Source organism: Phyllostomus discolor, chromosome 5, assembly GCF_004126475.2.
Source record: "Phyllostomus discolor isolate MPI-MPIP mPhyDis1 chromosome 5, mPhyDis1.pri.v3, whole genome shotgun sequence".
Taxonomy (NCBI): domain Eukaryota; kingdom Metazoa; phylum Chordata; class Mammalia; order Chiroptera; family Phyllostomidae; genus Phyllostomus; species Phyllostomus discolor.
In genome coordinates, this window is record NC_040907.2 from 51,506,212 (window position 1) to 51,529,735 (window position 23,524).

Genomic DNA, 23,524 nt, shown 5'->3' on the forward strand with positions numbered 1-23,524 from the left:
ACTTCCCAGAGGGACACATTTCTGTTTGTATTAAGTCACAGGTTATTGGCATTGATTTTTTTTTTACAAATATAATTGAGTCTACTTTGTATCTTCTATAAAGTTCTCTAAGTCTTTCTTAGTCTTCTTAGTTTTTACTCTTTCCTGTTTACTAGCAGCAGCATTTTTCCCTTTGATTTGTTTTCAGTTTGTTTTTGTTTTGTCATTTCAATGGAACTTGGAGAAAAATGGAAGATGAACCCATTTTGACTTCTGAATCAGCTTGCTGTCCAACACTATACATTTATGTTATGTTACCATAGGTGATCTGCAAGCACTGAAGACACAAAGATAAATAAGACATAAATTTTACCTGTCATAAATCGAAGCCTAACAATAGTTATGCAAATGATAATACCACAATTAACAGATGAAGAGATAGATAGATAGATAGATAGATAGATAGATGATAGATAGATGATAGGTAGATAATAAGAGACCTGAAGAATAACTTTCAGAGGGAAACACAGAGATTTACAATAAGGAATGGCTTGAAAGATAAGTAGGAGAGAAAGAAGAGCTGGTAGCTATAGAGGGATGATATAGAAAGGTAGGCTTGGAGAGCTTGGAGTGATTGGATATGGCTGGGTGCAATTCTTTTATAAGGTAAAGAGACACAAGATTAGAAAAATAAACTGTAGCGAGAGCATTAGAGTCTTTGTTTTTTTTTATTTTATTGTTATTCAATTACAGTTGTCAGCATTTACCCCCCACCACTCCTCCCTCCACCCCAACCATCCCCACCTCCCTCTCTTGCTTCCAAAAACCCCCTTGGTTTTGTCCATGTGTCCTTTATAGTCATTCCTAAAAACCTTCTCCCCTCCCCCCAATATTCCCTCCCACCTCCCCTCTGGTTACTGTCATTTGAATTTCATGTTAAAAAAATTTCTATTTATCTCATGAATAACAGAGAGCCTGTAAAATTTTAAGCAAGAGAATAATATATCCAAATCTACATTTTAAACATTACTTTTGATATGAAGGATAAATTCATCACTCAATCAGAAATATTTATTGCTAACATACTGTGTGTCAAAAATTGTGGTAGGAGCTATAACTTCAATAGGAATATTAGTTATAAGTGAAAGTTATTATAATAGATTCAGAAACAGATTAAAAAAGCCAGAACTAAGAAATGACGGCAGAAGAAATGAAGGGGGGAAAAGGGCGATTCAAGAAATAAAGAACATGCAGTGGTAGGGGGAATGTAAAAGGGAGAAAGAATCAGGTATGTCAATTTTAGTTGTGATTAGGATGATTTAGTGAATAATGTTGTTAACTGAAGTAAGGGGAATATAGGAAGAGGAGAAAGTTGAATGGGAAAAGGTAGATGCTCTGAACACATTGAGTTTCAATTGCCTTTGGAACAGGTAGGTGGAAATGCCTAAAAGGTAGAGATACAGATCTGGATGCTAGTACATGTGACTGGGATGAGACAGGGGTCTGAGAATCACTGGCACAGAATGGGACCATACAATAATATAGGAAAATGTATAGAATCAGAAGAGAAATTGTGGCAAATAGCATCCCGTATGGAAAAGTTTTACAAACTTTATATTGTTGTTATCAGAACAAATGAACAAAACTACTGGGTTTTATTAGAATTTAAGTTTTACAAAATAAAAAATATAATAAATTGTCCCTATTGTTCAACATTGTATCCCAGAACCTAGAATATTTTCAAACATCTGCTAGGTTTTTAGTAAATATTCATGCCTTGTCTGAATATATTTATTTTTTTCTTAGACATACATATTTGTTACAGGGGTGCATGAGGGTTATGATGTTTCCTGATGAAATCTCTCACAACTGTCTTCAATAATCACTGGAACTTGGAGAGAGATGTGTGTGCCAGTCCTTTAACTCTTAAAAAAGAAAGTTTCTTCCTTAAATTTGTGGGTCAAATAAAACCACAATGGTCATTACATTTTAAATTTTAAAACAGTGGATTTTACAGAATGCTTACTATTATTTTCCATTCCAGATGCACATTTTATATTATGTTAATAAGACAGGAATATAAGTTGAAGAAAAATACTTATAGTTAATGTGGAGAAAATAAAAAAGAAACCTTCATCTGTAGTAAAGTTCCCAATGGGCTAGAACTGCATTTTTTATTTTTAGACTCCTCCAATATACTCACAGCATGACCGCTGTGATTGCCAACAGGGACAGTCTTCTCATAGGCTTCTCGTGGTGCCAGCAGAGTGGAGAAAACCCCAGTAGCGCACAGGCCTCCTGTACGCCATGGAAGCCCTCCTTTTGAGAACAAAAACAATCTCTCTTAATCAGTCAACAGAAATTGTTTTGAACTCCTGCTCATGTTTTGAACTCACTCCTCTATGCCTGTGCCAGGCATTGCACTACATTCTGAGGAACTTATAAAGGTATGGAATGTGCCAGTGAGTACATTTAAAACAAAAATAAACTTGTTTGGGAGATCAAGGTATAAAAAGTAGTATAAAGTGTCAAGTGCAGTGTTCAAAGAATAAATGCTACTCTGAGGTCAACTGTCAAGGTCTCTTATATTCTATTCCAGTTTACCCATCAAAAATGTCTACCTAAATCCACAACTGTAAGAAAAGGAAAATCATCCTTCTTATACTCTTCACTAGGCCACATTTTGCTGCTTGCTGTTCTCCATACTTGGAGCTTGTGTCCCTGCTTTTACATCCGTGTTTGTACTTACGCTTCCTTCTGGAATAGCCTTGATTTCCCTCATCCTCATCTCTGTACTGTATTAGTTTGTATGTCTTACACTTTCCCAAGACCCAGCTCAAGTGCAGTGATTTCTCAAACATTCCCTGATGCTACTAGCTAGAAATGGTCTTCACTTCATACAAATCCCTCTATGAAGAGATCTCCACTTTACCCATAACTTTATTGTGTCACAGTTGTCCCTATCCATGTAGGTGCATAATCACAACACACAGGAGTCCCTCCTCCCTCCCCTACTGCTTGGTGAATGTTGTCCACAAAGGGGTTTGAATCTCTAGGACCTGGTAAAGCTAACTTGTGGTTTCAGTGCATCTAGTACTATTGACTCTTTTCATTTCTGTGATCCATGAAACCATCTCATAAGCCTTTCTAATTTTTAAAGTAATAATTACATAATATTTGATGTATGTTGTGATTAATCACCTACCCTAACTAGGATGTGAGCTCCCCGAGGCAAATAATCAGTGCATTCATCTTAGTAACCCCTCTCTCCAAGCAGTGTACACTAAGGAAGCTTTCTAAAATTACCACCAACACTTGTTAAAAATTTAGATTTCTGGGTCATACTCAGAAAATCCAATTCAGTGAGTTTCGAATGAATCCCAAGAACCTACATTTTTTTAAGTCCCCAGATGATTCTTAACCACAATAATTTGAAAATGGTCACCAGTTAATAAATATGTGTGAATGAATGCTGACTTTTAGTCTCTCTCGAACCATTGCATTATTAGAAAAAGGCATGTGACTACCTAATATTAAGTATATGATCTAGTTATTTGAATATAGTGGGTTCTCAACTACTGTGGAACTGATGTATGTTAATGGGATGACTAATGACTGGTGTAATTTTAAAAAGCTCTCCTGAAGGCAAAGAATTTGCTGGGCCTTGAAGAATGAGTTTGATTTGGATAGGTGAGGAGTAGAGAGAGCATCCTGGCCAGGATCCTCGTAGGAATGAGCGGAGATGGGGAAACAAGTGGAGAGAGGGTTGATGATCAGATTAGTTTAACAAGAAGAAAGGTTCTTGGGGCAGAGAGATGAAGCTGCCTCCCCGCTGTATAAAACAAACCTTTTTTAGCAGAACTCTCATTTTCATTTTAATTTAATAAAAACAAAAATAAGTGGTTTTGATGTGATTAATGACCAACAAGGGAGCTACAGTGCTGACTTGGCGAGTGTCCACCTCCACGGCCTGTGTAGAAGAACAAGATTTAGTACAGAATTAACCTGCCCAAGCATCTGCTTGCAACTCCATATAACAAAGAAAAAAATAACCCAAAGCATATGTTACAAGTTGAAGTCTTGGCAAATTTTTTTTCATATCATATTGGTAGTGATTCACATTTTTAGCAAAATTCTTTACTGACTTACTAATGTGAATTTGAATATTAAATAACCACAGTAATGATAAAGCAAATTCTGTTCACACATGAAGGACATATTCACTTGTTACCAAAAGGATAATATTTGCAGATAAAATGTACTCCTTTGGTTTCATGGTATAGCCAGCATCAACCTATACCTCTGTAATTTATCCACCTGGACATTATTTCATTCATCATCCAGCACAATTATTAGCAATTTACTAATAGATCACAAAGCACTTTACACAAAATGTAATGGTAAACCACCATATACATGTCATAGATTGAAAGATTTATTCTTACCTGGAAGAGAGGCTGATATGGAATGTTTAATTTAAACAAGTTATCATTTATTCATTCATTTATTCAACAGCTCCTGGATGAACAAACAAATGTGTCTGTATGGCTTATTCTCTGTTATATTCCCCATCCTAAGCACGGTGTTTGATATATGTTCAGTGGGTCAATAATATTATTGGATGAACACATTTATTGACTGCTCTGTCAGTCTCTCATATACAAAAGTAAAATGAAAACAGAGATAGTCCCTTCCCTCATGGAATTTATGGTCTAGTGAGGAAATCAAATAATAGTCGAGTACGGTCAGAAATGTAAAATTCCAGCCATCACAAGTGTTGAAGAGATTTTAAAGGAGTTTGGGCCAATACTTTCCTGAAGGAGAAATCTAAAGATCTTAAATTGAAATCTAAAGAATGAGTGGAAGCTAACCAGGCAAAGAGAAGGAGGAAGGGCACTTTAGGCAGAAGAGGGGTAGGAAGGAGTATGGTGAGCACACAGGGACTGTAATATAGATCGAGAGGAAGTCTCCAAAATGTGGGTCAAATTTAAGTAGTTAAAGTGAAAGCATGTGAAGACAATCTTAGGGAGCTCTAGAATTACAAATATTAAACAAAGTTATATAGCTAAAGAAATATCCCACTTAAAGTTGCTACAATACAAATTGGTTTGAATTATAAGCTCAAAACTCATTGCTTGTTTGTAATATAAAAGAAAAATGTGTCTAATAAAACAACAAATTTTTACAGTGAAAAGAGAAACAATTGAGCATGTAATTTCAAATTACATAACCTTGATCTTTGTAGACTGCACCAATAAATATAATTTTACTAAATTACACAGCAGTAATTAGTCCTCAAATGAGGGTTAATAAAAGAATCAACACAGCATCATAAGAATAATTTGAGTGTACTGATGTAGAACTATATTGACAGGTTAATATACCCTAACAAACAGTTCATTCAACTGTTGTATAAAACTAATAGAAAATATATAATTCATTAGTGTAGTTCATTCAACATGGTAGAATTTTGCAGAGAAAAATAAACCTGAGATTTTTAAAGACTTTTAAAGGAAATATGGAAACAATGAAATATCAAAATCTGACCAGAGAAATAATTGACTAATTTATTCTCTCACTAGTGATTATACTATGGTAGTTTTTCAACAGACACATAGCTAAGCATTAGGGATTCAGAAATGCAAGCCCTGCTCCCGATGCCAGATAAATTAACTTTCACTGCATTAAATAAATACAATCCATTAATGTAATCATCAAGTAGTAATACAATGAGAATTTTCCTAGTATTTGTAGAAAATAAGGGGGAGGCCCTGGCTGGCGTAGCTCAGTGGATTGAGCACGAGCTGGGAACCAAAGTGTCCCAGGTTCGATTCCCAGCCAGGGTACATTCCTGGGTTGCAGGCCATAACCCCCAGCAACCGCACATTGATGTTTCTCTCTCTCTCTCTCTCTCTCTCTCTCTCTCTCTCTCTCTCTCTCTCTCTCTCTCAAATAAATAAAAAAAAACTAAAAAAAAAAAAAAAAAAAAAATAAGGGGGAGAAGGAAGATGGTGGTTTTGCTCTAGGCAGCGTTTTTCTCGGTTTCTGTGAAGAGGAGGGAAACTCGAGGATCGGTGGAGAGACAGAGCAAGTGGACTGGGTTACCGAATCACTTTTGAAAGCAGGACATCGGGGATTATTGTGATCATTGGAAAACCAGACGGTAGGGAGACTGCTTTGGGACAAAAGGGACCCGGGGATCAGCACGGGGTCTGGGGGTTTGCAGTCCCCAGGCCCGGTGCTCCAGGGTCTGCCTCAGGGCTCCCAGGAGTGGGGAGTTGCTGCTCCCTCCACCAAATACAGGGGCTGAGCAATTCCAGGGGGGAACGTGTTGCTTGAAGGGACAGATTGGCCAGTTGGTCTGGGAAAAAATCACCCAGGGACTATGAACACCCTCCCAGAGACCTGGGAGAAGTGAGGGCCCCCAGCCAACATGACCGCCCCTGGTCGGGAAAGGCACCAACACCCCGGCCCAGTTGGGGTGCGGATCGGTGGAAAACAAAGAGCTGGGAAGGGCACCGCTCGCGCCCCATCGGGGAGCCTGTCTCGCACTCGCTGTGAACTCGGAAGAGTCTCAGCGTGGTACTTAGGGCGATCCTAAAGCCTGAATCTCAAAAGTTTGGTGGGGGGCGCACACTTTTATGATTCCCAGGGAGGGCGCAGTGAATCCCAAAATGTCTTGGGTGCCTTCTGAGATCATAGAGCTGGAACCCTGCAGGACCCCGGAGTCCTGAAGAACGCAGCAGTGAGCTCTAGAAAGCAAGTATGCTTGGGAGTGCCCAGGTTACCTGACAGTCTTGCTGAGATCTGAATGGGAAGGGAGAGAAGCATTTCAAAGGTCCCTCAGCCAGCTGAAGCCAGCAAGATCAGAAAAACTGGTCTGGCCAATTAGAAACCAACAAAGGTTTTTCTTATTTTGTTTTGTTTTGCTTGGTTTGGTTTGGTTTTTGTGGCTGTTGTTGGTTGATTTTATCTTGTGTTTTATGTGACATTTTATTTTTCAATTCTTATTATTTTTATACCTCGCAATCCCTTATGTTTCTCTTCCATTCATCCTAATATTATTGTTTCCACTCCAAATTTATCTCTCCTGCACTACATCTTCTGCTTTTCTTGCCTTTCTTTTTTCAATCTTGCAAGTTACTATAAATTTGTATATCTTTTTCTCACTTTTCCGACATTTTTTATTTTAATAGTATTTTGCTATTCTTTTTCTTTCTGTATAATCTTCTTTGCTTGGCTGGTTATACTGTCATTTGATAGGTTCCCCCTGGTATCTCAGTCACAATGTGTTGATAATTCAATATTCTTCATCTGTGTTCCATTAATACACCTCTGAAGGTTCTATACTCTTTATTCTTGTTATCTAGATCTCATCAATTCTGCCACGAGACTGTCACTTTACTATTACTGTTAATAAAACCTAGTTCATACAATTGTAAATACTACTCAATACCCCTACCTGATCTCAGCCCACTTTGCAATTTTCTGAACTATACTATTGTGGGGGTTGTCTCTATTCTTCTACACACTACTCCTATATACTAATCTTTAATCCAATCATACCTTAGAATCTGACCTCCCACAGCCTCACAGCTTTCTAGATACAACTAACAATCCTCTCGTCCCCAATAAGAGTCTTACCTTCTTTCCATCCTTTCTAAAACGTGGATAGTGGGGTGGAGGATCACGGTTAACACCATAAGGAGCAAAAGGATAACCCATCTCTTCTCTACTGGCTATTAATGTAAATATCATAGTAGATTATATTGCTGTCTTAAACCATTTCACTTTACTCCTCCAACTGATCACAAAAAAAGAGTAGGGGGAAGCTGTGAACACCAGGATACATGAAGGAGATTGCCCCACTGAATCTCACAAATATTCTACCACAGAAGTTCACACCATAATTTCAGGGAATCAGAACAGATCAAATTAACAAACAAGAAGAAAAAAGAAGAAACCCATGAACAATGAGAAAACAAAGAAACAACCCCCAATTGAAGGGAAACGAGGAAGCCTCAGGAAAAATGCTAAATGAAATAGAGGCAACTCAACTATCTGATAGTGAGTTCAAAACAATGATTACCAGGAAGTTCAATAAACTCACAATGAGCTATCAGAAATTAGAGGGAAACTACATCAACCTCACTGCAAACTATATAAACATGAAAAAGGAAATACAAACTCTCAACAAAGGTCAAGAGGAAATGAAGAATACAATTTCTGAACTGGAGAACACAGTAGAAGGAATGAAAAGCAGGATCGATGAAGCAGAAGATCGGATTAGCGAGCTGGAGGACAAAGTAGAAAACAACATCCAGAAACAGCAAGAAAAGGAAAAGATACTCAGAAAGAATGAAGAGGATTAAGAGAAATGCAAGACAATATGAAACATAATAATATCCATATAATAGGGATACCAGAAGGAGAAGAAGAAGAGCAAAGGATCAAAAACCTAGTTGAAAAAGTAATGAAGGAGAACTTCCCTAATTTGATGAGAGAAAAAGTCACACAAATCCAGGAAACACAGAGAGTCCCAATCAAGAGGAACCCAAAGAGGCCCACCTCAAGACACATCATAATTAAAATGGCAAAATTTCAAGACAAAGAGAGAATCTTAAAGGCAGCAAGGGAGAAAAAGGAAGTAACATACAAGGGAGCCCCAATAAGCTAACAGCTGACTTCTCAATGGAAACACTTCAAGCCAGAAGAGAATGGCAAGAAATACTCCAGGTAATGAGAACTAGAGATCTGCAACCAAGGCTACTATATCCAGCAAGGCTCTCAATCAAGATAGAAGGCCAAATAAGAAGCTTCCCAGACAAAAGCAGTCTAAAAAAATACAACTCTACCAAACCAGCTCTGCAAGAGATCCTAAAGGGACTGCTTTAAGGAAGGGAAGGAAAAGACAGAGAGAGAGAGAGAGGAACACACGTACATAAAAGAAAATGAATAAGTACCTATCAATAATAACCTTAAACATAAATGGATTAAATGCTCCAATCAAAAGACATAGAATAGCTGAATGGATAAGAAAAAATGACCCACATATCTGCTGTCTACAAGAGACCCATCTCAGGATAAAAGACCTGCACAGGCTGAAAGTGAAGGGCTGGAAAGAAATCTTCCAAGCAAATGGACAGGGGAAAAAAAAGCCAGGGTAGCAATACTCATATCAGACAAAATAGACTTCAAAAAAAGGTCCATAAAAAGAGACCCAGACGTCACTTCATAACACTCAAGGGAATAATCCATCAAGAAGACATAAATATTGTAAATATATATGCACCCAACATAGGAGCACCCAAATACATAAAGAAAATCTTAGAGGACTTCAAGAAAGATATGGACAGCAACACAATTATAGTGGGAGATTTTAACACCCCACTATCAAAAATGGACAGATCTTCTAAACAAAATATCAACAAAGATATTGTGGCATTGAACAATACCCTTGATGAAATGGACTTTACTGATATATACAGAGCCCTCCATCCAAAAGAAGCTAAATATACATTCTTTTCAAATGTACATGGAACATTCTCAAAGATAGACCACATGATAGTACACAAAACAAGCCTCAACAATTTCAAAAAAAATGAAATCATACCAAGCATTTTCTCAGACCACAAGTGATTGAAGCTAGAAACCAACCCCAAGAAAAAAAAAACAAAAACACTCAAAATCATGGAGATTAAATTGCAGGCTATTAAACAATGAATGGGTCAAGAATGATATTAGGGAAGAAATCAAAAGGTTTCTGGAAACAAATGAAAACGAACTCACAACAACCCAAAACTTATGGGACACAGCCAAGGCAGTCCTGAGAGGGAAGTTCATAGCTATACAGGCCCACCTAAAAAGGTCAGAAATATTCCAAACAAACAACCTAACCCTACGTCTACAAGAACTCGAGGAACAATGACAAAGGCAGCCCAGAGCAAACAGAAGGAAGGAAATAACCAAGATCAGAGCAGAATTAAATGACATAGAGACTAAAAGCACAATTCTAAGGATCAATAAATCCAGGAGCTGGTTCTTTGAAAAGATAAACAAAATCAACAAGCCTTTAAGAAGATTCATCAACAAAAAAAGAGAGAAGACCCAAATAAACACAATCAGAAATGAAAGAGGAGAGATTACAACTGATACCACAGAAATACAAAGGATTGTAAGAAATTACTACGAAGAACTGTATGCCAAGAAATTTGAAAACCTGGGTGAAATGGACAAATTTCTAGAAAAATGTAGTCTTCAAAAACTCAATGAAGAAGAAGAAGAAAGCCTGAATAGACCTATAACAGCAGATGAAATTGAAGCAGTAATCAAAAACTCCTGACACACAAAAGCCCGGGACTGGATGGTTTCAGAGGAGAATTCTATAAAGCATTTAAGGAAGAGCTAACCCCTATCCTTCACAGACTATTCCAAAAAATCCAAGAAGACAGAAGACTCCCAAACTCTTTTTATGAGGCCAACATCATCCTAATCCCAAAACCAGATAAAGACACAACAAAGAAAGAAAACTTCAGGCCAATATCACTGGTGAACATTGAAGCTAAAATCCTCCGCAAAATACTGGCAAATACAGCATCCAACAATACATTAAAAAGATCATACACCATTACCAAGTGGGATTCATTCCAGGGATGCAAGGATGGTTCAATATTTGCAAATCAGTAAATGTAATACATCACATAAACAAAAGCAAAGACAAAAACCACATGATCACATCAATTGATGCAGAAAAAGCATTTGATAAGGTACAGCACCCATTCATGATAAAAACACTCGGCAAAGTGGGAATAGAGGGAGCATTCCTCAACATAATAAAGGCCATATATGAGAGACCTACAGCCAACATCATACTCAATGCGCAAAAACTAAACTCTTTTCCACTAAGATCAGGAACAAGACAAGGCTGTCCACTTTCACCACTTCTATTCAATATAGTACTGGAAGTTTTACCCACAGCAATCAGACAAGAAAAAGAAATAAATGGCATCCAAATCAGAAAGGAGGAAACAAAACTGTCACTGTTTGCAGATGACATGATAGTATACATAGAAAATCCTATAGACTCCACCAAAAAACTGCTTGACCTATTAAATGAATTTGGCAAAACATTGGGATACAAAGTCAATATCCAGAAATCAAAGGCATTTCTGTACACCAACAATGAAACAGCAGAAGCAGAAATCAAGGAAAAAATTCCATTTGAAATAGCAAAAAGAAAAATAAAATATCTAGGAATAAACCTAACCAAAGAGGTAAAAGACCTATATTCAGAAAACTATATAACACTCAGGAAAGAAATCAAGGAAGACACAAACAAATGGAAACATATACCTTGTTCATGGATTGGAAGAATTAATATCATCAAAATGTCCATACTACCCAAAGCAATTTACACATTCAATGCAATTCCCATTAAAGTACTAATGGCATATTTCACAGACATAGAACAAACACTTCAAAAATTTATATGGAATTACAAATGACCCCGAATAGCTGCTGCAATTTTGAGAAAGAAGAGTAAAGTAGGAGGGAATCACAATACCCGACACTAAACTATACTACAAGGCCACTGTAATCAAAACAGCCTGGTACTGGCATAAAAACAGGCACATAGACCAATGGAACAGAACAGAGAGCCCAGAAATAAGCCCAAGTCTCTATGGTCAGTTAATATTTGACGAAGGAGGCAGCAACATAAAATGGAATAAAAATAGCCTCTTCAACAAATGGTGTTGGGAGAACTGGACAGCCATGTGCAAAAAAATGAAACTTTGAACACCAACTTACACCATGTACAAAAATAAATTCAAGGTGGATAAAAGACTTAAATATAAAACATGACACTATTAAAGTCCTAGAGGAGAATGTAGGTAGGAAAATCTCAGATATTTCACGCAGAAACTTTTTTACTGACTTGTCCCCTAGAGCAAGGGACATAAAGGAAAGAATAAACAAATGGGACCTCATCAAAATTAAAAGCTTCTGCACAGCTAAAGAAAACAGTATCAAAATTAAAAGAGAACAAACTGTATGGGAAAACATATTTGCCAATGATACCTCAGACAAGGGTTTAATCTCCAAAATATATAAAGAACTTACACGACTGCACTCTAAGAAGACAAGGAATCCAATTAAAAAGTGGGCAAAGGACTTGAACAGACACTTCTCCAAGGAGGAGATACAGAAAATCCAAAGACACATGAAACGATGTTCAATATCGCTAGCTATCAGAGAGATGCAAATTAAAACCACAATGAGATACCACTTCACACCAGTCAGAATGGCCATCATAAACAAAGCAATAAACAAGTGTTGGAGAGGTTGTGGAGAAAAGGGATCCCTAGTACACTGTTGGGACTGCAGACTGGTACAACCACTATGGAAAGCAGTATGGAACTTCCTCAGAAAACTAAAAATGGATCTGCCTTTTGACCCTGCAATTCCACTGCTGGGACTCTATCCTAAGAATACTAAAACACCAATTCAAAAGAACCTATGCATCCCAATGTTCATAGCAGCACAATTTACAATAGCTAGATGCTGGAAGCAACCAAGATGCCCATCAGTGAATGAATGGATCAAAAATCTATGATACATTTACACAATGGAATTCTATGCAGCAGAAAGAGAGAAGGAGCTCCTACCCTTTGCAACAGCTTGGATGGAGCTGGAAAACATTATACTAAGCGAAACAAGCCAGGCAGTGAAAGACAAATACCATATGATCTCACCTTTAACAGGATCCTAAACAACAAAACAAAGAAACAAGCAAAATATAACCAAAGACACTGAAATAGAGGACAAGCTGACAGTGCCCACAGAAGAGAGTAGAGGGAATTTCAGGGGACAGTGGGAAGGGTTCATAGGAACAAACTTAAAGGACACATGGTCATAAACTAAGGGGAGGGTGGTAATGGGAGGGATGTGGGGAGGGGTGGGAGGGGGGCTGGATTGGAAGTAAAAAGGAGAAAACTGTAATGGAACAATGATTAAAATAAAATTTAAAAAAATAAAATAAATAAAAATAAAAAAATAAAGAAAATAAGATTAATATTACACAAAAGTTCTTATGTACATCTTAGTAGTTTTATTAAAAACATTTCTCACTAATACATCTTAGGGTTTGACTAACAGTGGTAAATAAAACATAGTGATTCAGCCTTGGCTGGTGTGGCTCACCAGCCAAGGCTGGTATGCCAGCCTGCAAACCAAAGGGTCCCTGGTTCGATTCCTAGTCAGGACGCATGCCTGGGTTGTGGGCCAGGTCCCCAGTTGAGGCCATGTGGGAAGTCACTGGTCAATTTATCTCTCATACATTGATTCCCTCCCTTCCCATCTCTCTAAAAATAAATAAATAAAATCTTTTTTAAAATTATCTTTAAAAAGTGACTCAGATTTGGTTTTTTAGTGAAATATCTATATTGAAAAATATTTATTTGATACAGAAGAACGAAAACAGTTTTAGATATTTTCAGAGATTAGCTCATAGGAATGTGTACATTGTAGAATATGATGTACCTAAAAGTATATGAATGTATTTTCAATATTATAAAATTTAATATAAGATAGAGAATTAGTATACCATTGAAAATATATAGGTAACTATAATTATAATTTGCACTAATGAACACCCATACATCAACCAAAGATTCTAGAATTTAAAATTGCATTGGTAACTGAGCAATTTTTGTGTATCTTGAAAATACTTACAACCATAAAATTTCCTTTAATCAACTTTAATGTAAGTTTTTCATTTCTGCATTTAATATTGCTTTTATTCCCTGATTTGCTTTATTGCATGACACTAGCAGCTAAGTACTAAGTCTGACCCCTGTAGCCATATTTTAGGGACCCCCACTTCAAAGGGAGGTAATGATGATTTTCACAAGAACAGTTTTCAGTGGCACATCAAAATGGCTTGAAGGGTAAGGTAAAGACAAGGAAGCAAAGATCAATAATGGGCAAACTTTTTCTGAAGTGTCTCTGTAAAAAAGAGCAAATAAATGGAAGAATAACTAGAAGAGGCAATAAAATGGTACTTTTCTTAAAGATCAGAGAAACTAAGACTCATTTGCCTGCTGCTGGAGGTGGCCTGGAAGAAAGAGTCTGATGTGTGTGGAAAGGGGATAACTCCAGGCCTGGATCCCAGCAAAGAAAAGCAGAGATGGAAGAGATGTGATCTGGAGCTCAAATGGGCAGTAAGGGAACATGAATTTGGGAGGGCCAGTGGTAGTTAACTAAAGCGAACCACAGAAGTGACTACAAAACATATTGCACTAAATCTAAATTTAATGTATCCCCAACTCAACTTCAGCTGAGCAAGATCCCAAATGTGTCACATTATACCCAAGGAAGAGTGATTGAGGGAAAGTTTATATAGCAAATGACAGTAATCTTAACCAATTGTCCTTAAAATATATTCGTTTGCAAATATTTCTGACCATACATGGGAGAGGCCTGAATCTTAAACTTAATACCTTTGGTTTAAATTAATCTCTGCTTGTTTGTTTTGGGTAAATTATGTAAGAGGAGAATACTTTTGATATGGATGGAGTACAGTTTGAAAAACAGCTTGACTAGCAGAATTCAATCACCATCTCAAGTATCTGTCCTAAATTTAAAATGAGAGCAGTCAGCCAAACTGATTTTTTTTCAACAAATCTTTGTGCAGCAGAGAAAAAGGCAAAAAGATGGATTCAACTCAGGTTAAGTTCAGGTAGGTGATGTGACATAAGGAAAGAGGGCAAATATTCTGAGTGATGCTTGTAAGAAACTGTCTATGATGACAGAGTGGTTAGCATTAATCTCAGTAAGGCAAGAAAGATAGATGAATAAAGATAAATGGAGCATACCCCTGACATGTATATTAAGAACTGCTGCAGGGACTGGAATACGTGAACCGGAAGTATAGAAGGTAACAGTCAGTTATTGGAATATTTGCAATTGAGATTTCAGCGATGATACTAGTATTTGTAAAGACAAAGCTTAAGTGGGATCTTGAGAGTGAACTACTGAGATTATCAGAGAATAGGAATGATAATGGATGTGGATTGTGTATTTTTGTTCAATTCAGATGGAATTTGTGAAGCACTAACATGTACAAGTTAGCAAGGAAGAAGTTGGTGATACAGAGTAAACAAGATTCAGTTTCCTACTTCCAGGAACTCACAGTATAATAAATACGTCAAATGCTATAGTAGAGATAGCAACACAGAAGAAAGGATTCATTGCCCAACCAAGGACTAGGAGAACAGGCTTAGCACATCTGCAAAAGCCGAATTGCAGGCTAAAGTTTGATGCCTTTAAGATCAGAGTTGGGTTGTCCGTTTGGCTCTAGTTTGAAAGGAGGGATAGTCAAAGAAGAGACTAAAAAGTAAGCAAGGGTCAAATAAGAGTTTTTTATTATACAATAAAGGCGTCATGGCTTTATAATCTTTAGATAATAGAAAGAATGTTTCAGGAAGGTGTGTATATGATGAAATGTGTAGACAGAGGATGAAGAAAAGATGTGACTGCAGTTTTTTGATGAAAGAAGGCAGGAGGGCCAGTTTGAATTATGAGATGACAGTATATGTGTTATACAGTTTTTACCCTTCAATTTGGATTTAGACAGTCATCAAAGTTTGCAATCTATGTGGACAGTAGTACATTAAAGTTGAAATCATGAAACAGAATTTCTTTTTTTATCCAATTGTTAACATTTTGTAGGATCTAGGAAACATAAAACACCAGAATATAATCTCCATAAGGACTCATTTGTTTTGTTCACAGTCTTTCTCCAGTAACTGGTACTCTTTCTCCAGTACCAGGTACTCCAGTACCTGGTCTTAATAAGTACTAATTAATGAAATTGCTGAAGGAATTAAAGTCTGCCTTTAACATCAGATCTCTGTTATTGTCACTGTCATTCTAAGATAACATTGTGCTATGTGGGAACCACTTATACCTTTTCTCTGGAATACTCCTCTCCTTTTGAACATTACTCATTATATCTTATGAAACTTGAACATCAGGCTTTCACCATCCACTGTAGATCAGCCATATAATTTGGGGCCCAGTAATTTGCTTCATTGTGCCTGAATGTCCTTATCTGTAAGATGGGGCTAATAGCTAACCCTCATTAAGCACTGAACATTAGCACTTAGAACCAGGTAGTGGTCTAAGTACTTTAAATGTATTAACATTATCCTCCTATGTAGGCAATACTACTGTTGTGCACTTATTATTAATGAGGAACCCAAACCAAGGTCTTACAACAAATATTCAACAAATCTCAAATCTGAACTCAGTCTGAAATGACGTTCTTAACCACTCTACTCCACTTACTCTCTGTCCAATAATAGTACGTGCCTCATTGAGAGTTGTGAAGATTTGAAAATAATTTATGTAAAAGCACTTTGAAAGTCCCTTACTGTAGTAAATGCCCAAAGGAGTTAGCTTATGTTGTGTTTATTTTAAACAAACAGCTCTGTCCTTTTTTTAAAAAAAAAAGACTTTTATTTATTTATTTTTAGAGAGCAGAAGGGAGGGAGAAAGAGAGGGAGAGAAACATCAATGTGTGGTTGCCTTTCTCACACCCCCTACTGGGGACCTGGTCCACAACCCAGGCATGTGCTCTAACTAGGAATCAAACCTTAACTGTTTGGTTTGCAGTCCGGCACTCAATCCACTGAGCCACACCAGCCAGGGCTTATGTTGTTATTTTGTTTTATTTTTTATCATTTATATCTTCTTAGGGAGTTATATATTGATTTGCCAGAATAGTCACAATCTCCTGCAGGAAATTAGATTATTCTATTTTAGACAGATCTAACTTGGAAAAAGCCACTTCTTGTATGATGCTTACTTATATCTACTGTCCTACAACTTACCTCATTGATTCTGAATTGGGGACAAAGATAAGAAAAATTCATTCTTTCTTCCTTATGACAACCCTCAGAGATCCAAAGATGGGTGTCTTTGACACCTATTTCTCCCATTCTCCAGCCTAAATAGTTTGAGTTATTTTAGCCATTTCTCCTATGGCATGGTTTTCAGATATTCTGAATAATGTCTAGCTTGTTGAAGATGGCTTTATACTTAGGCACCTAAAATACTGTAGTCCATATGTGGGCTAATGGTTTCAGATAGATCAAGAAATTGACAAAAACATTTTGAGATAGCTTTGTCATAGCCTGATTTAAATTCCCAGAGATCATTATAATGCCTTCTTTGCATGGGTAGGTAGTATTTCTTTACTGAATGAATGTGCTTATAAACGAATGAATGAATACTGAGCTTACTCTTGAGTTAAATCCCCAATTTTTTTTCACATCTCCTTCTGCTTCTGATTTATGCTTGTATACCTTGGGGGAGATATGGCAGGACTTTACATTTGTCCCTATTAATCTTTATGTTGTTAAAACTATCAAGTCTTTGAACATTTTCAGGTCATTTTAAATACTAATTCAAGCATTTCATGTATTGCCTCTCCCTCTAGACATCAGTTATGTGCAGATTTTTTTCCTTTGTGCCCTCCTATACTCATCTGAGTATTTAAATGGAATATCTTATACTCACATTCATATTAAAATATTCATAAGAGCTTATGCTGAAAGTGTTTTAATTAATTATAAATTAATCACATTTACTCAGCAGTGCATTTTAATAACTGTCACTAAGAATACCTATTTATTTTTCATTCAATAATTTCTAAAATATAAAATTTTTTTCAATATTACCCAATTGGAACAATTAAATTTAAAACATAGTTAGAATTTTATGAATATTTCAGTGGCATCTGAAATAAAATTGAGAAACATAAAACTACTGTAAACTGGAAATAGGCCCATACCCCATTGAGCTAACCTTTTCCTCACCAAAGAAATTGACTGAGGAAGTTAAATAGTGTCAAGGCATGTAAGACAGAAAAATTAAGAGAATAAGCAGGTAGACTTGTCTCAAGAACTGAACTCTCACAACTAATTTCAATTGTGTACTATGAAATCAATGAGTAAAAGATTTTTCAGGTGTGAGAGCTAAAGGGCTAGTAATAAGTCAAGTATATTATGAAGTGAAAGATTTAAAGAAAAATGGGAAAGTTTTTAAAAATTTTTATTATATTTTTCCATTATCATTTAACCCCCTTATTCGCCCTTCCCTCCTGCAAATAACCACACTGTTGTCCATGTCCATCAGTCCTTTTTCCTTTTTGCTCAATCATTCCATCCCCACCTCTCTCCCCAGCCCTTAGCTATCATCCTGTTCTCTATCTATGAGTCTCTCTATTTTACTTGTTAGTTCAATTTGTTCATTACATTCCACATATGAGTGAATCATATGGTGTTTGTCTTTCTCTGACTGGCTTATTTCACTTAGCATAATGTTCTTCAGGTCCGTCCATGCTGTTGCAGGGTAAAATTTTCTTTTTTATGGCCAAGTAGTATTCCATTATGTAAATGTCCCATATTTGTTTTATCCACTCATCTACTGATGGGCACTTGGGCTGCTTCCATATCTTGGCAATTGTAAATAACACTGCCATGAACATAGGGGTGTTTATGTTCCTTTGAATTAGTGTTTTAGGTTCCTTCAGGTATATTCCCAAAAGTAGGATTGTAGGATCAAAAGGCAGACCCATTTTTAATTTTTTGAGGAATCTCCAAGGACAATTACTACTTTGAATTTGGCATGTATCTATTCCATATTTCATTATTTTTACTACATGTATATGTATTTATAAATATATAGCATTTTTTTCAAATTTGTGCTATAAGAATTGTCTATAACTATTTTTTCAACCAATATTGTTTGAAAGATCTACCCGCCTTCTTAAAAATATAGATAACTCATTTTTATTGTTCTATACTATACTAACATATGTTTTTATTATTATTTGGTAATCTATTCTTTATACTCTTATTTATTTAGATCATAACCAAATTTTTAATGTTATTATTCTACAATGAAATATTTCTACAGTAAGATTTTTTTATATTTTAGGTCTTTATAGTATGATAGCTGTCTAAAAGTAGATTTGAACATTTTCAAGACATGAGATACATATTTGAAAATGTTCTTATAAAAGACAACACTAATTTATATTCCCCAAAGTAGTTAATGTGCATGCTTAGCTCACAGCACTTTCATAAACATTAAATGCATCAAGATATTCTTGAATTAATTCATTCATTTTTAATGGAAATAATTGGCTTTGAGGTAAAATTAAGTAGCATGAATAAATGCTACTTATATGTTAGGTTGGATGTAAGCCATCTAGTTGAATTCCAAGATTCACTTTAATATTATCTATTAATCATGACATGTCATTTCATCATCTTTATGTTGTGGTTTTTCTTTCAGAAAGGTTATATATTGATCTGCTAAATATATTTTGTCTCTGCTATTATTAGGAAGTTGCTGAAATTTCTTCTGTGGTATATTTATTATAACACCCAGTAATAAAAATACTGTCTTGTTTTTTGTTTAGAAAGCCAGCATATGGTTTATTTTCTTTATGGGGCATTTATGATCACTGGCATTCTTCATTATTGCAGAATTTTAATTTTAATCTGTAACATGATGGAATCTTTGGAACCAGAGGAACTGAGAAAGAATCCTAGCTGTAGTTATACAAACTTTATCAAATCATTCTCATTTTTCCCCAGGAAATGATCAGATTCTTCATTCATAAAGCAGGACTATTATTACCTTATAATGGTATTAAATGTCAAAATGAGATATTTTGAAATAAAGGAGAAATATAGTTAGTTATCACTTTCCAAGTAAATGGATGCCTCAGGTCCTCAGCAGAACCCAGTGCTGGAGAGATTTTAGATGTGCAGATGTTCAGCTGTACCTGCCACTGTGTCTGCCACAGCCAAGGGAGCAAGTTATACAGTGCATCAAAGCCTACCCAAATCATGAGAGATCTTGCAGGGCCATATTTTCCACAGTGGCCATATACAAAGACTTCATACTACATGGGGTTACAACCTGAGTTTTGTTGTTGCCTGGAATCCTTTCAGAAATCTTCAACACCCAACTTCTGCTCTCTCATTCTAATTTTTTAATTCATCTAGTTCTTCCAATCCCTCACCCTTAGTAGAGTCCCCTCTGACTTCATGGAAACCTGAAATTCTCTTGTTTCTTCTGTTTTTTCCTAGGCTGTCAGTCCCCAACAAACTTCCCCAAAAATTAAAACAATTATCATTGATGGAGCTCTTTTGATTATTCTTGGCTTCTTCTTTAATTCCCCTTAAATAACTCAGAATATACCAAAGTTCACAAGTGTTGTATGTGTACAAATTTTTGTCCCTTTCTGTTCAGCAGATTACTCCTTACTTCATCAAGAGAATTTGAGATCACCTGACATACTCTCTCTCAATTTCCAGCCCCCCTTCACACACACACTATCCTTAACAGCTTCCCTTGAGTTTCAGTCAACAAGATGCCTCACTTCCATTCAAGGCCAGCCCCTTCTCCTGTGATATCAGTTTTATATTTTTTGTTATTTCTTAGAATTTACTCCATTAATTTTCTAATGTTTTCTGTGTCTTTAACCTGTCCCTCTTTGAGAGCATTTTTCTATGAGTCTTCTTTTCCCTTGACTTCCTCATTTCTTCCTAGCCCTCAACTTCTCTCCTCTCATTCAAACTTTACAAAGAATATTCTATCTGCATTGTCCCCATTTATTTGCACCTTGTTTATCTTCAACCCAATATAATACAGTTATCGCGTAAAATGGCTATTAGTGTCCTACAATTTCCAAAATTGAGTGAATATCTTCAGTATTTATTTCACTGGACACCTCTCCTGTGTATGACACTCCTGTTCACTTTTTTATTTTTAACACAACTCTATTTGTTGGACTCTAGTAACTCCTTTCTCTCCAGGACTCCATATCTTCTTGCCTTCTTCAGTGGGTGCTCCTCCTGTTTCTAGCTCTCAAGTGTTCCCCAGGGTTCCTTCCTTAGTCACCTGCACTTCTGATTTCTTTTACATTCCCCACAGGGAACTTGTTCACATGGGTTTCTCCTTTCACAAAATACATGTCATATCCTCAGCTTGGACCTGTCCAGCATCTCTAACCATGCCTCACAGGAACCTAAAGCTAATCATGATGTAAACTGAATTCAATCTCTCCCATATATCTGCTTCTACCATGATATTCTGCATCTTCCTTGGTGCACATGCTGGGAAACTGGGAAACATGCATGACCCACTCTTTCACTCCCACATCCAGTCACCAAGTCTAGCCGTTTCCATTATTTAAATATTTCCTGAAACAAACTTCTTCTCTTTAGTCATCATCTCTTTTATTACTAGTCCCAATAAGTGTTCCTTTTTTTTTCTTTTCCCACCAGAATAAAGTGACATAAAAAATACCAATATGCCAAAATCACTTCCTATTAAAAATCCTTTAGTGGTATTCCTTCACCCATACAACAGAGTCTTATCTCCCTCCTAAAACACAAGGCTTTCAGAGACCCCATCGTAGCCTCGTTTTCAACTACCAACTTTCTTTCAGGCTTAACACTCCAGTAAAGCAAATGGCCTGTTGTTTCCATTCATACATCATGTTATTTCTGACCATCCTGCTTCTGGCTAAAATGGGCTTCCTCTCCTTTCTTCTCTTCTGACCAATTCCTTCTCATTTTAGCTTCACGAGTCCTTGTCAGGCTTCCCTCATTACTAGCACACCCAGGTCTCCCTCCTTTATATTCCCATAACATCAGGTATATGTTCTCTGTATGTTTGCTCCAAAAATAATCCATGAGCTTCTTGAGGGCCAAGACCACACTGTGCATTATGATTCCAGCCTGGAAATTAGAAAAGATTTCATAATATCATACTTAATGAATAAAGGAATGAGTTATAAAAGTGCTATATATTTATTTTCATCATTTTTTAAATATAGTGATACTGTGTGACAGGGACAGTAGCACTCACCAAATATTGCATGAAGTCCTTGTACATTTCTTGGACTTTTTTGAACTTAGGTTGAAGTCATGCCAATTGTCCTAAACAATGAGGTATATACAAATGTGATACATGTCACATTCAGTCTAAGGTCTCTAAGAGCATAAGATAGTTTTCCACACACTGTCTTCTCTGCTTTGCCTGCATAATAAGTCTTTTTTTTATTGTTGCTCAAGTACAGTTGTCTCCATTTTTCCCCCACCAGTCCCCCTTACCCCACAATAAGTCTTGAGATGTTGGTAACACAAGATCGTGGATCAAAAAACACACTGGACATGTAGAGAGAGTGGGAAACAAACCCGTTGTGTTAAACCCTTTAGATTTCAGGGTTAATTCATTACCACAGCATAATAAAGTCTATCCTGAATCATGCTCATTGGTCCAAGCTTGTACACTATCTCCATCTTGTTGCATACATATAAAGTTGTATTAAATTACCCAGTATACAACTCTGTTTCTTCTCCTAAAGTCTGCATGATGCCTAAGCCTAGGAGAAACTGCAGCACATGACTGATGTTTTCCAGTTGTCTTGATAGTTACTAGACAGCCTTCTGCCTCAAAGCCTCTGCTATCAGAATGTGTTTCCTACACTTGATTTATGTATTCTATCTTTGCCCAGCTTAACATACAGGTGGAGTGGTTCACTGCCTGTTCCCTAAGATCAAAGTGACAGTGGGCATATTTCCCTACACAGAGAAATCCCCCACATTTACTCGTGCCTCCGATTCCACGGCAGAATGCCATGCTTGGCTTTACATTTTGATCCTTGTTATACAGGAAATTTCTCTCAGAAATAGTCCCTGTTCCATTGAAGTTGCAGGCTAACAACATCCAGGAATATCTCCGCAGTTGTTCTAGAAGTCACTGAAGCCCTCCTAATGTGTTACAGATGTGTGTATAACTCCTCCACAAGTACCAATATTTTTTTAAGATTTTATTTATTAATTTCCAGAGAGGGAAGGGAGGGAGAAAGAGAGAGAGAGAGAGAAACATCAATGTGCAGTTGCTGGGGGCCGTGGCCTGCAACCCAGGCATGTGCCCTGACTGGTAATCAAACCTGCGATGCTTTGGTTTGCAGCCTGTGCTCAATCCACTGAGCTACGCCAGCCAGGGCTCACAAGTACCAATATTTTAATCATAACATGGTACAATTCTAATCTTTTCTGTTAGTATAATATAAAATACATTGGCTTTCTTAATTAGGTCTCAAATATTATTAAACTATAGTCCTATCTTATTTCAGTGATAATTCTTCCAGTTTTAAGAGACAGAAATAGCTAACTTCAGATATATCTTAATTTCAGGCTAATATGACATCTGAATCCATCTTTTAATTCAAACAGGCTGCCCCATTTACTCCGTGCCTGAAGCTCCCAGGGCTGTACCCTTCCTGTTTGGAATCCAGCAGGGAAGACTAAGTGTCTTTTCTCAGACGTCCCATTCAAAGAATTCTCTGCTGTGAATGGATCATGCCCCATCCTTGAGCCAATTCCCCTGACCAGATGAATACAAGGCACTAATTAGTTTAGGCTTTAGCCACTCCCCTGAAGCAGTAAAAAGGAAT

At 36.7% G+C, this 23,524-nt stretch overlaps 1 protein-coding gene across 1 annotated transcript in view; it reads left to right on the forward strand.

Moving 5' to 3' along the window:
- Positions 1 to 23,524, forward strand: part of LRRC7 (leucine rich repeat containing 7) — a 464,523-nt gene that overhangs the window by 298,046 nt on the left and 142,953 nt on the right. The gene's annotated exons all lie outside the window — the stretch shown is intronic.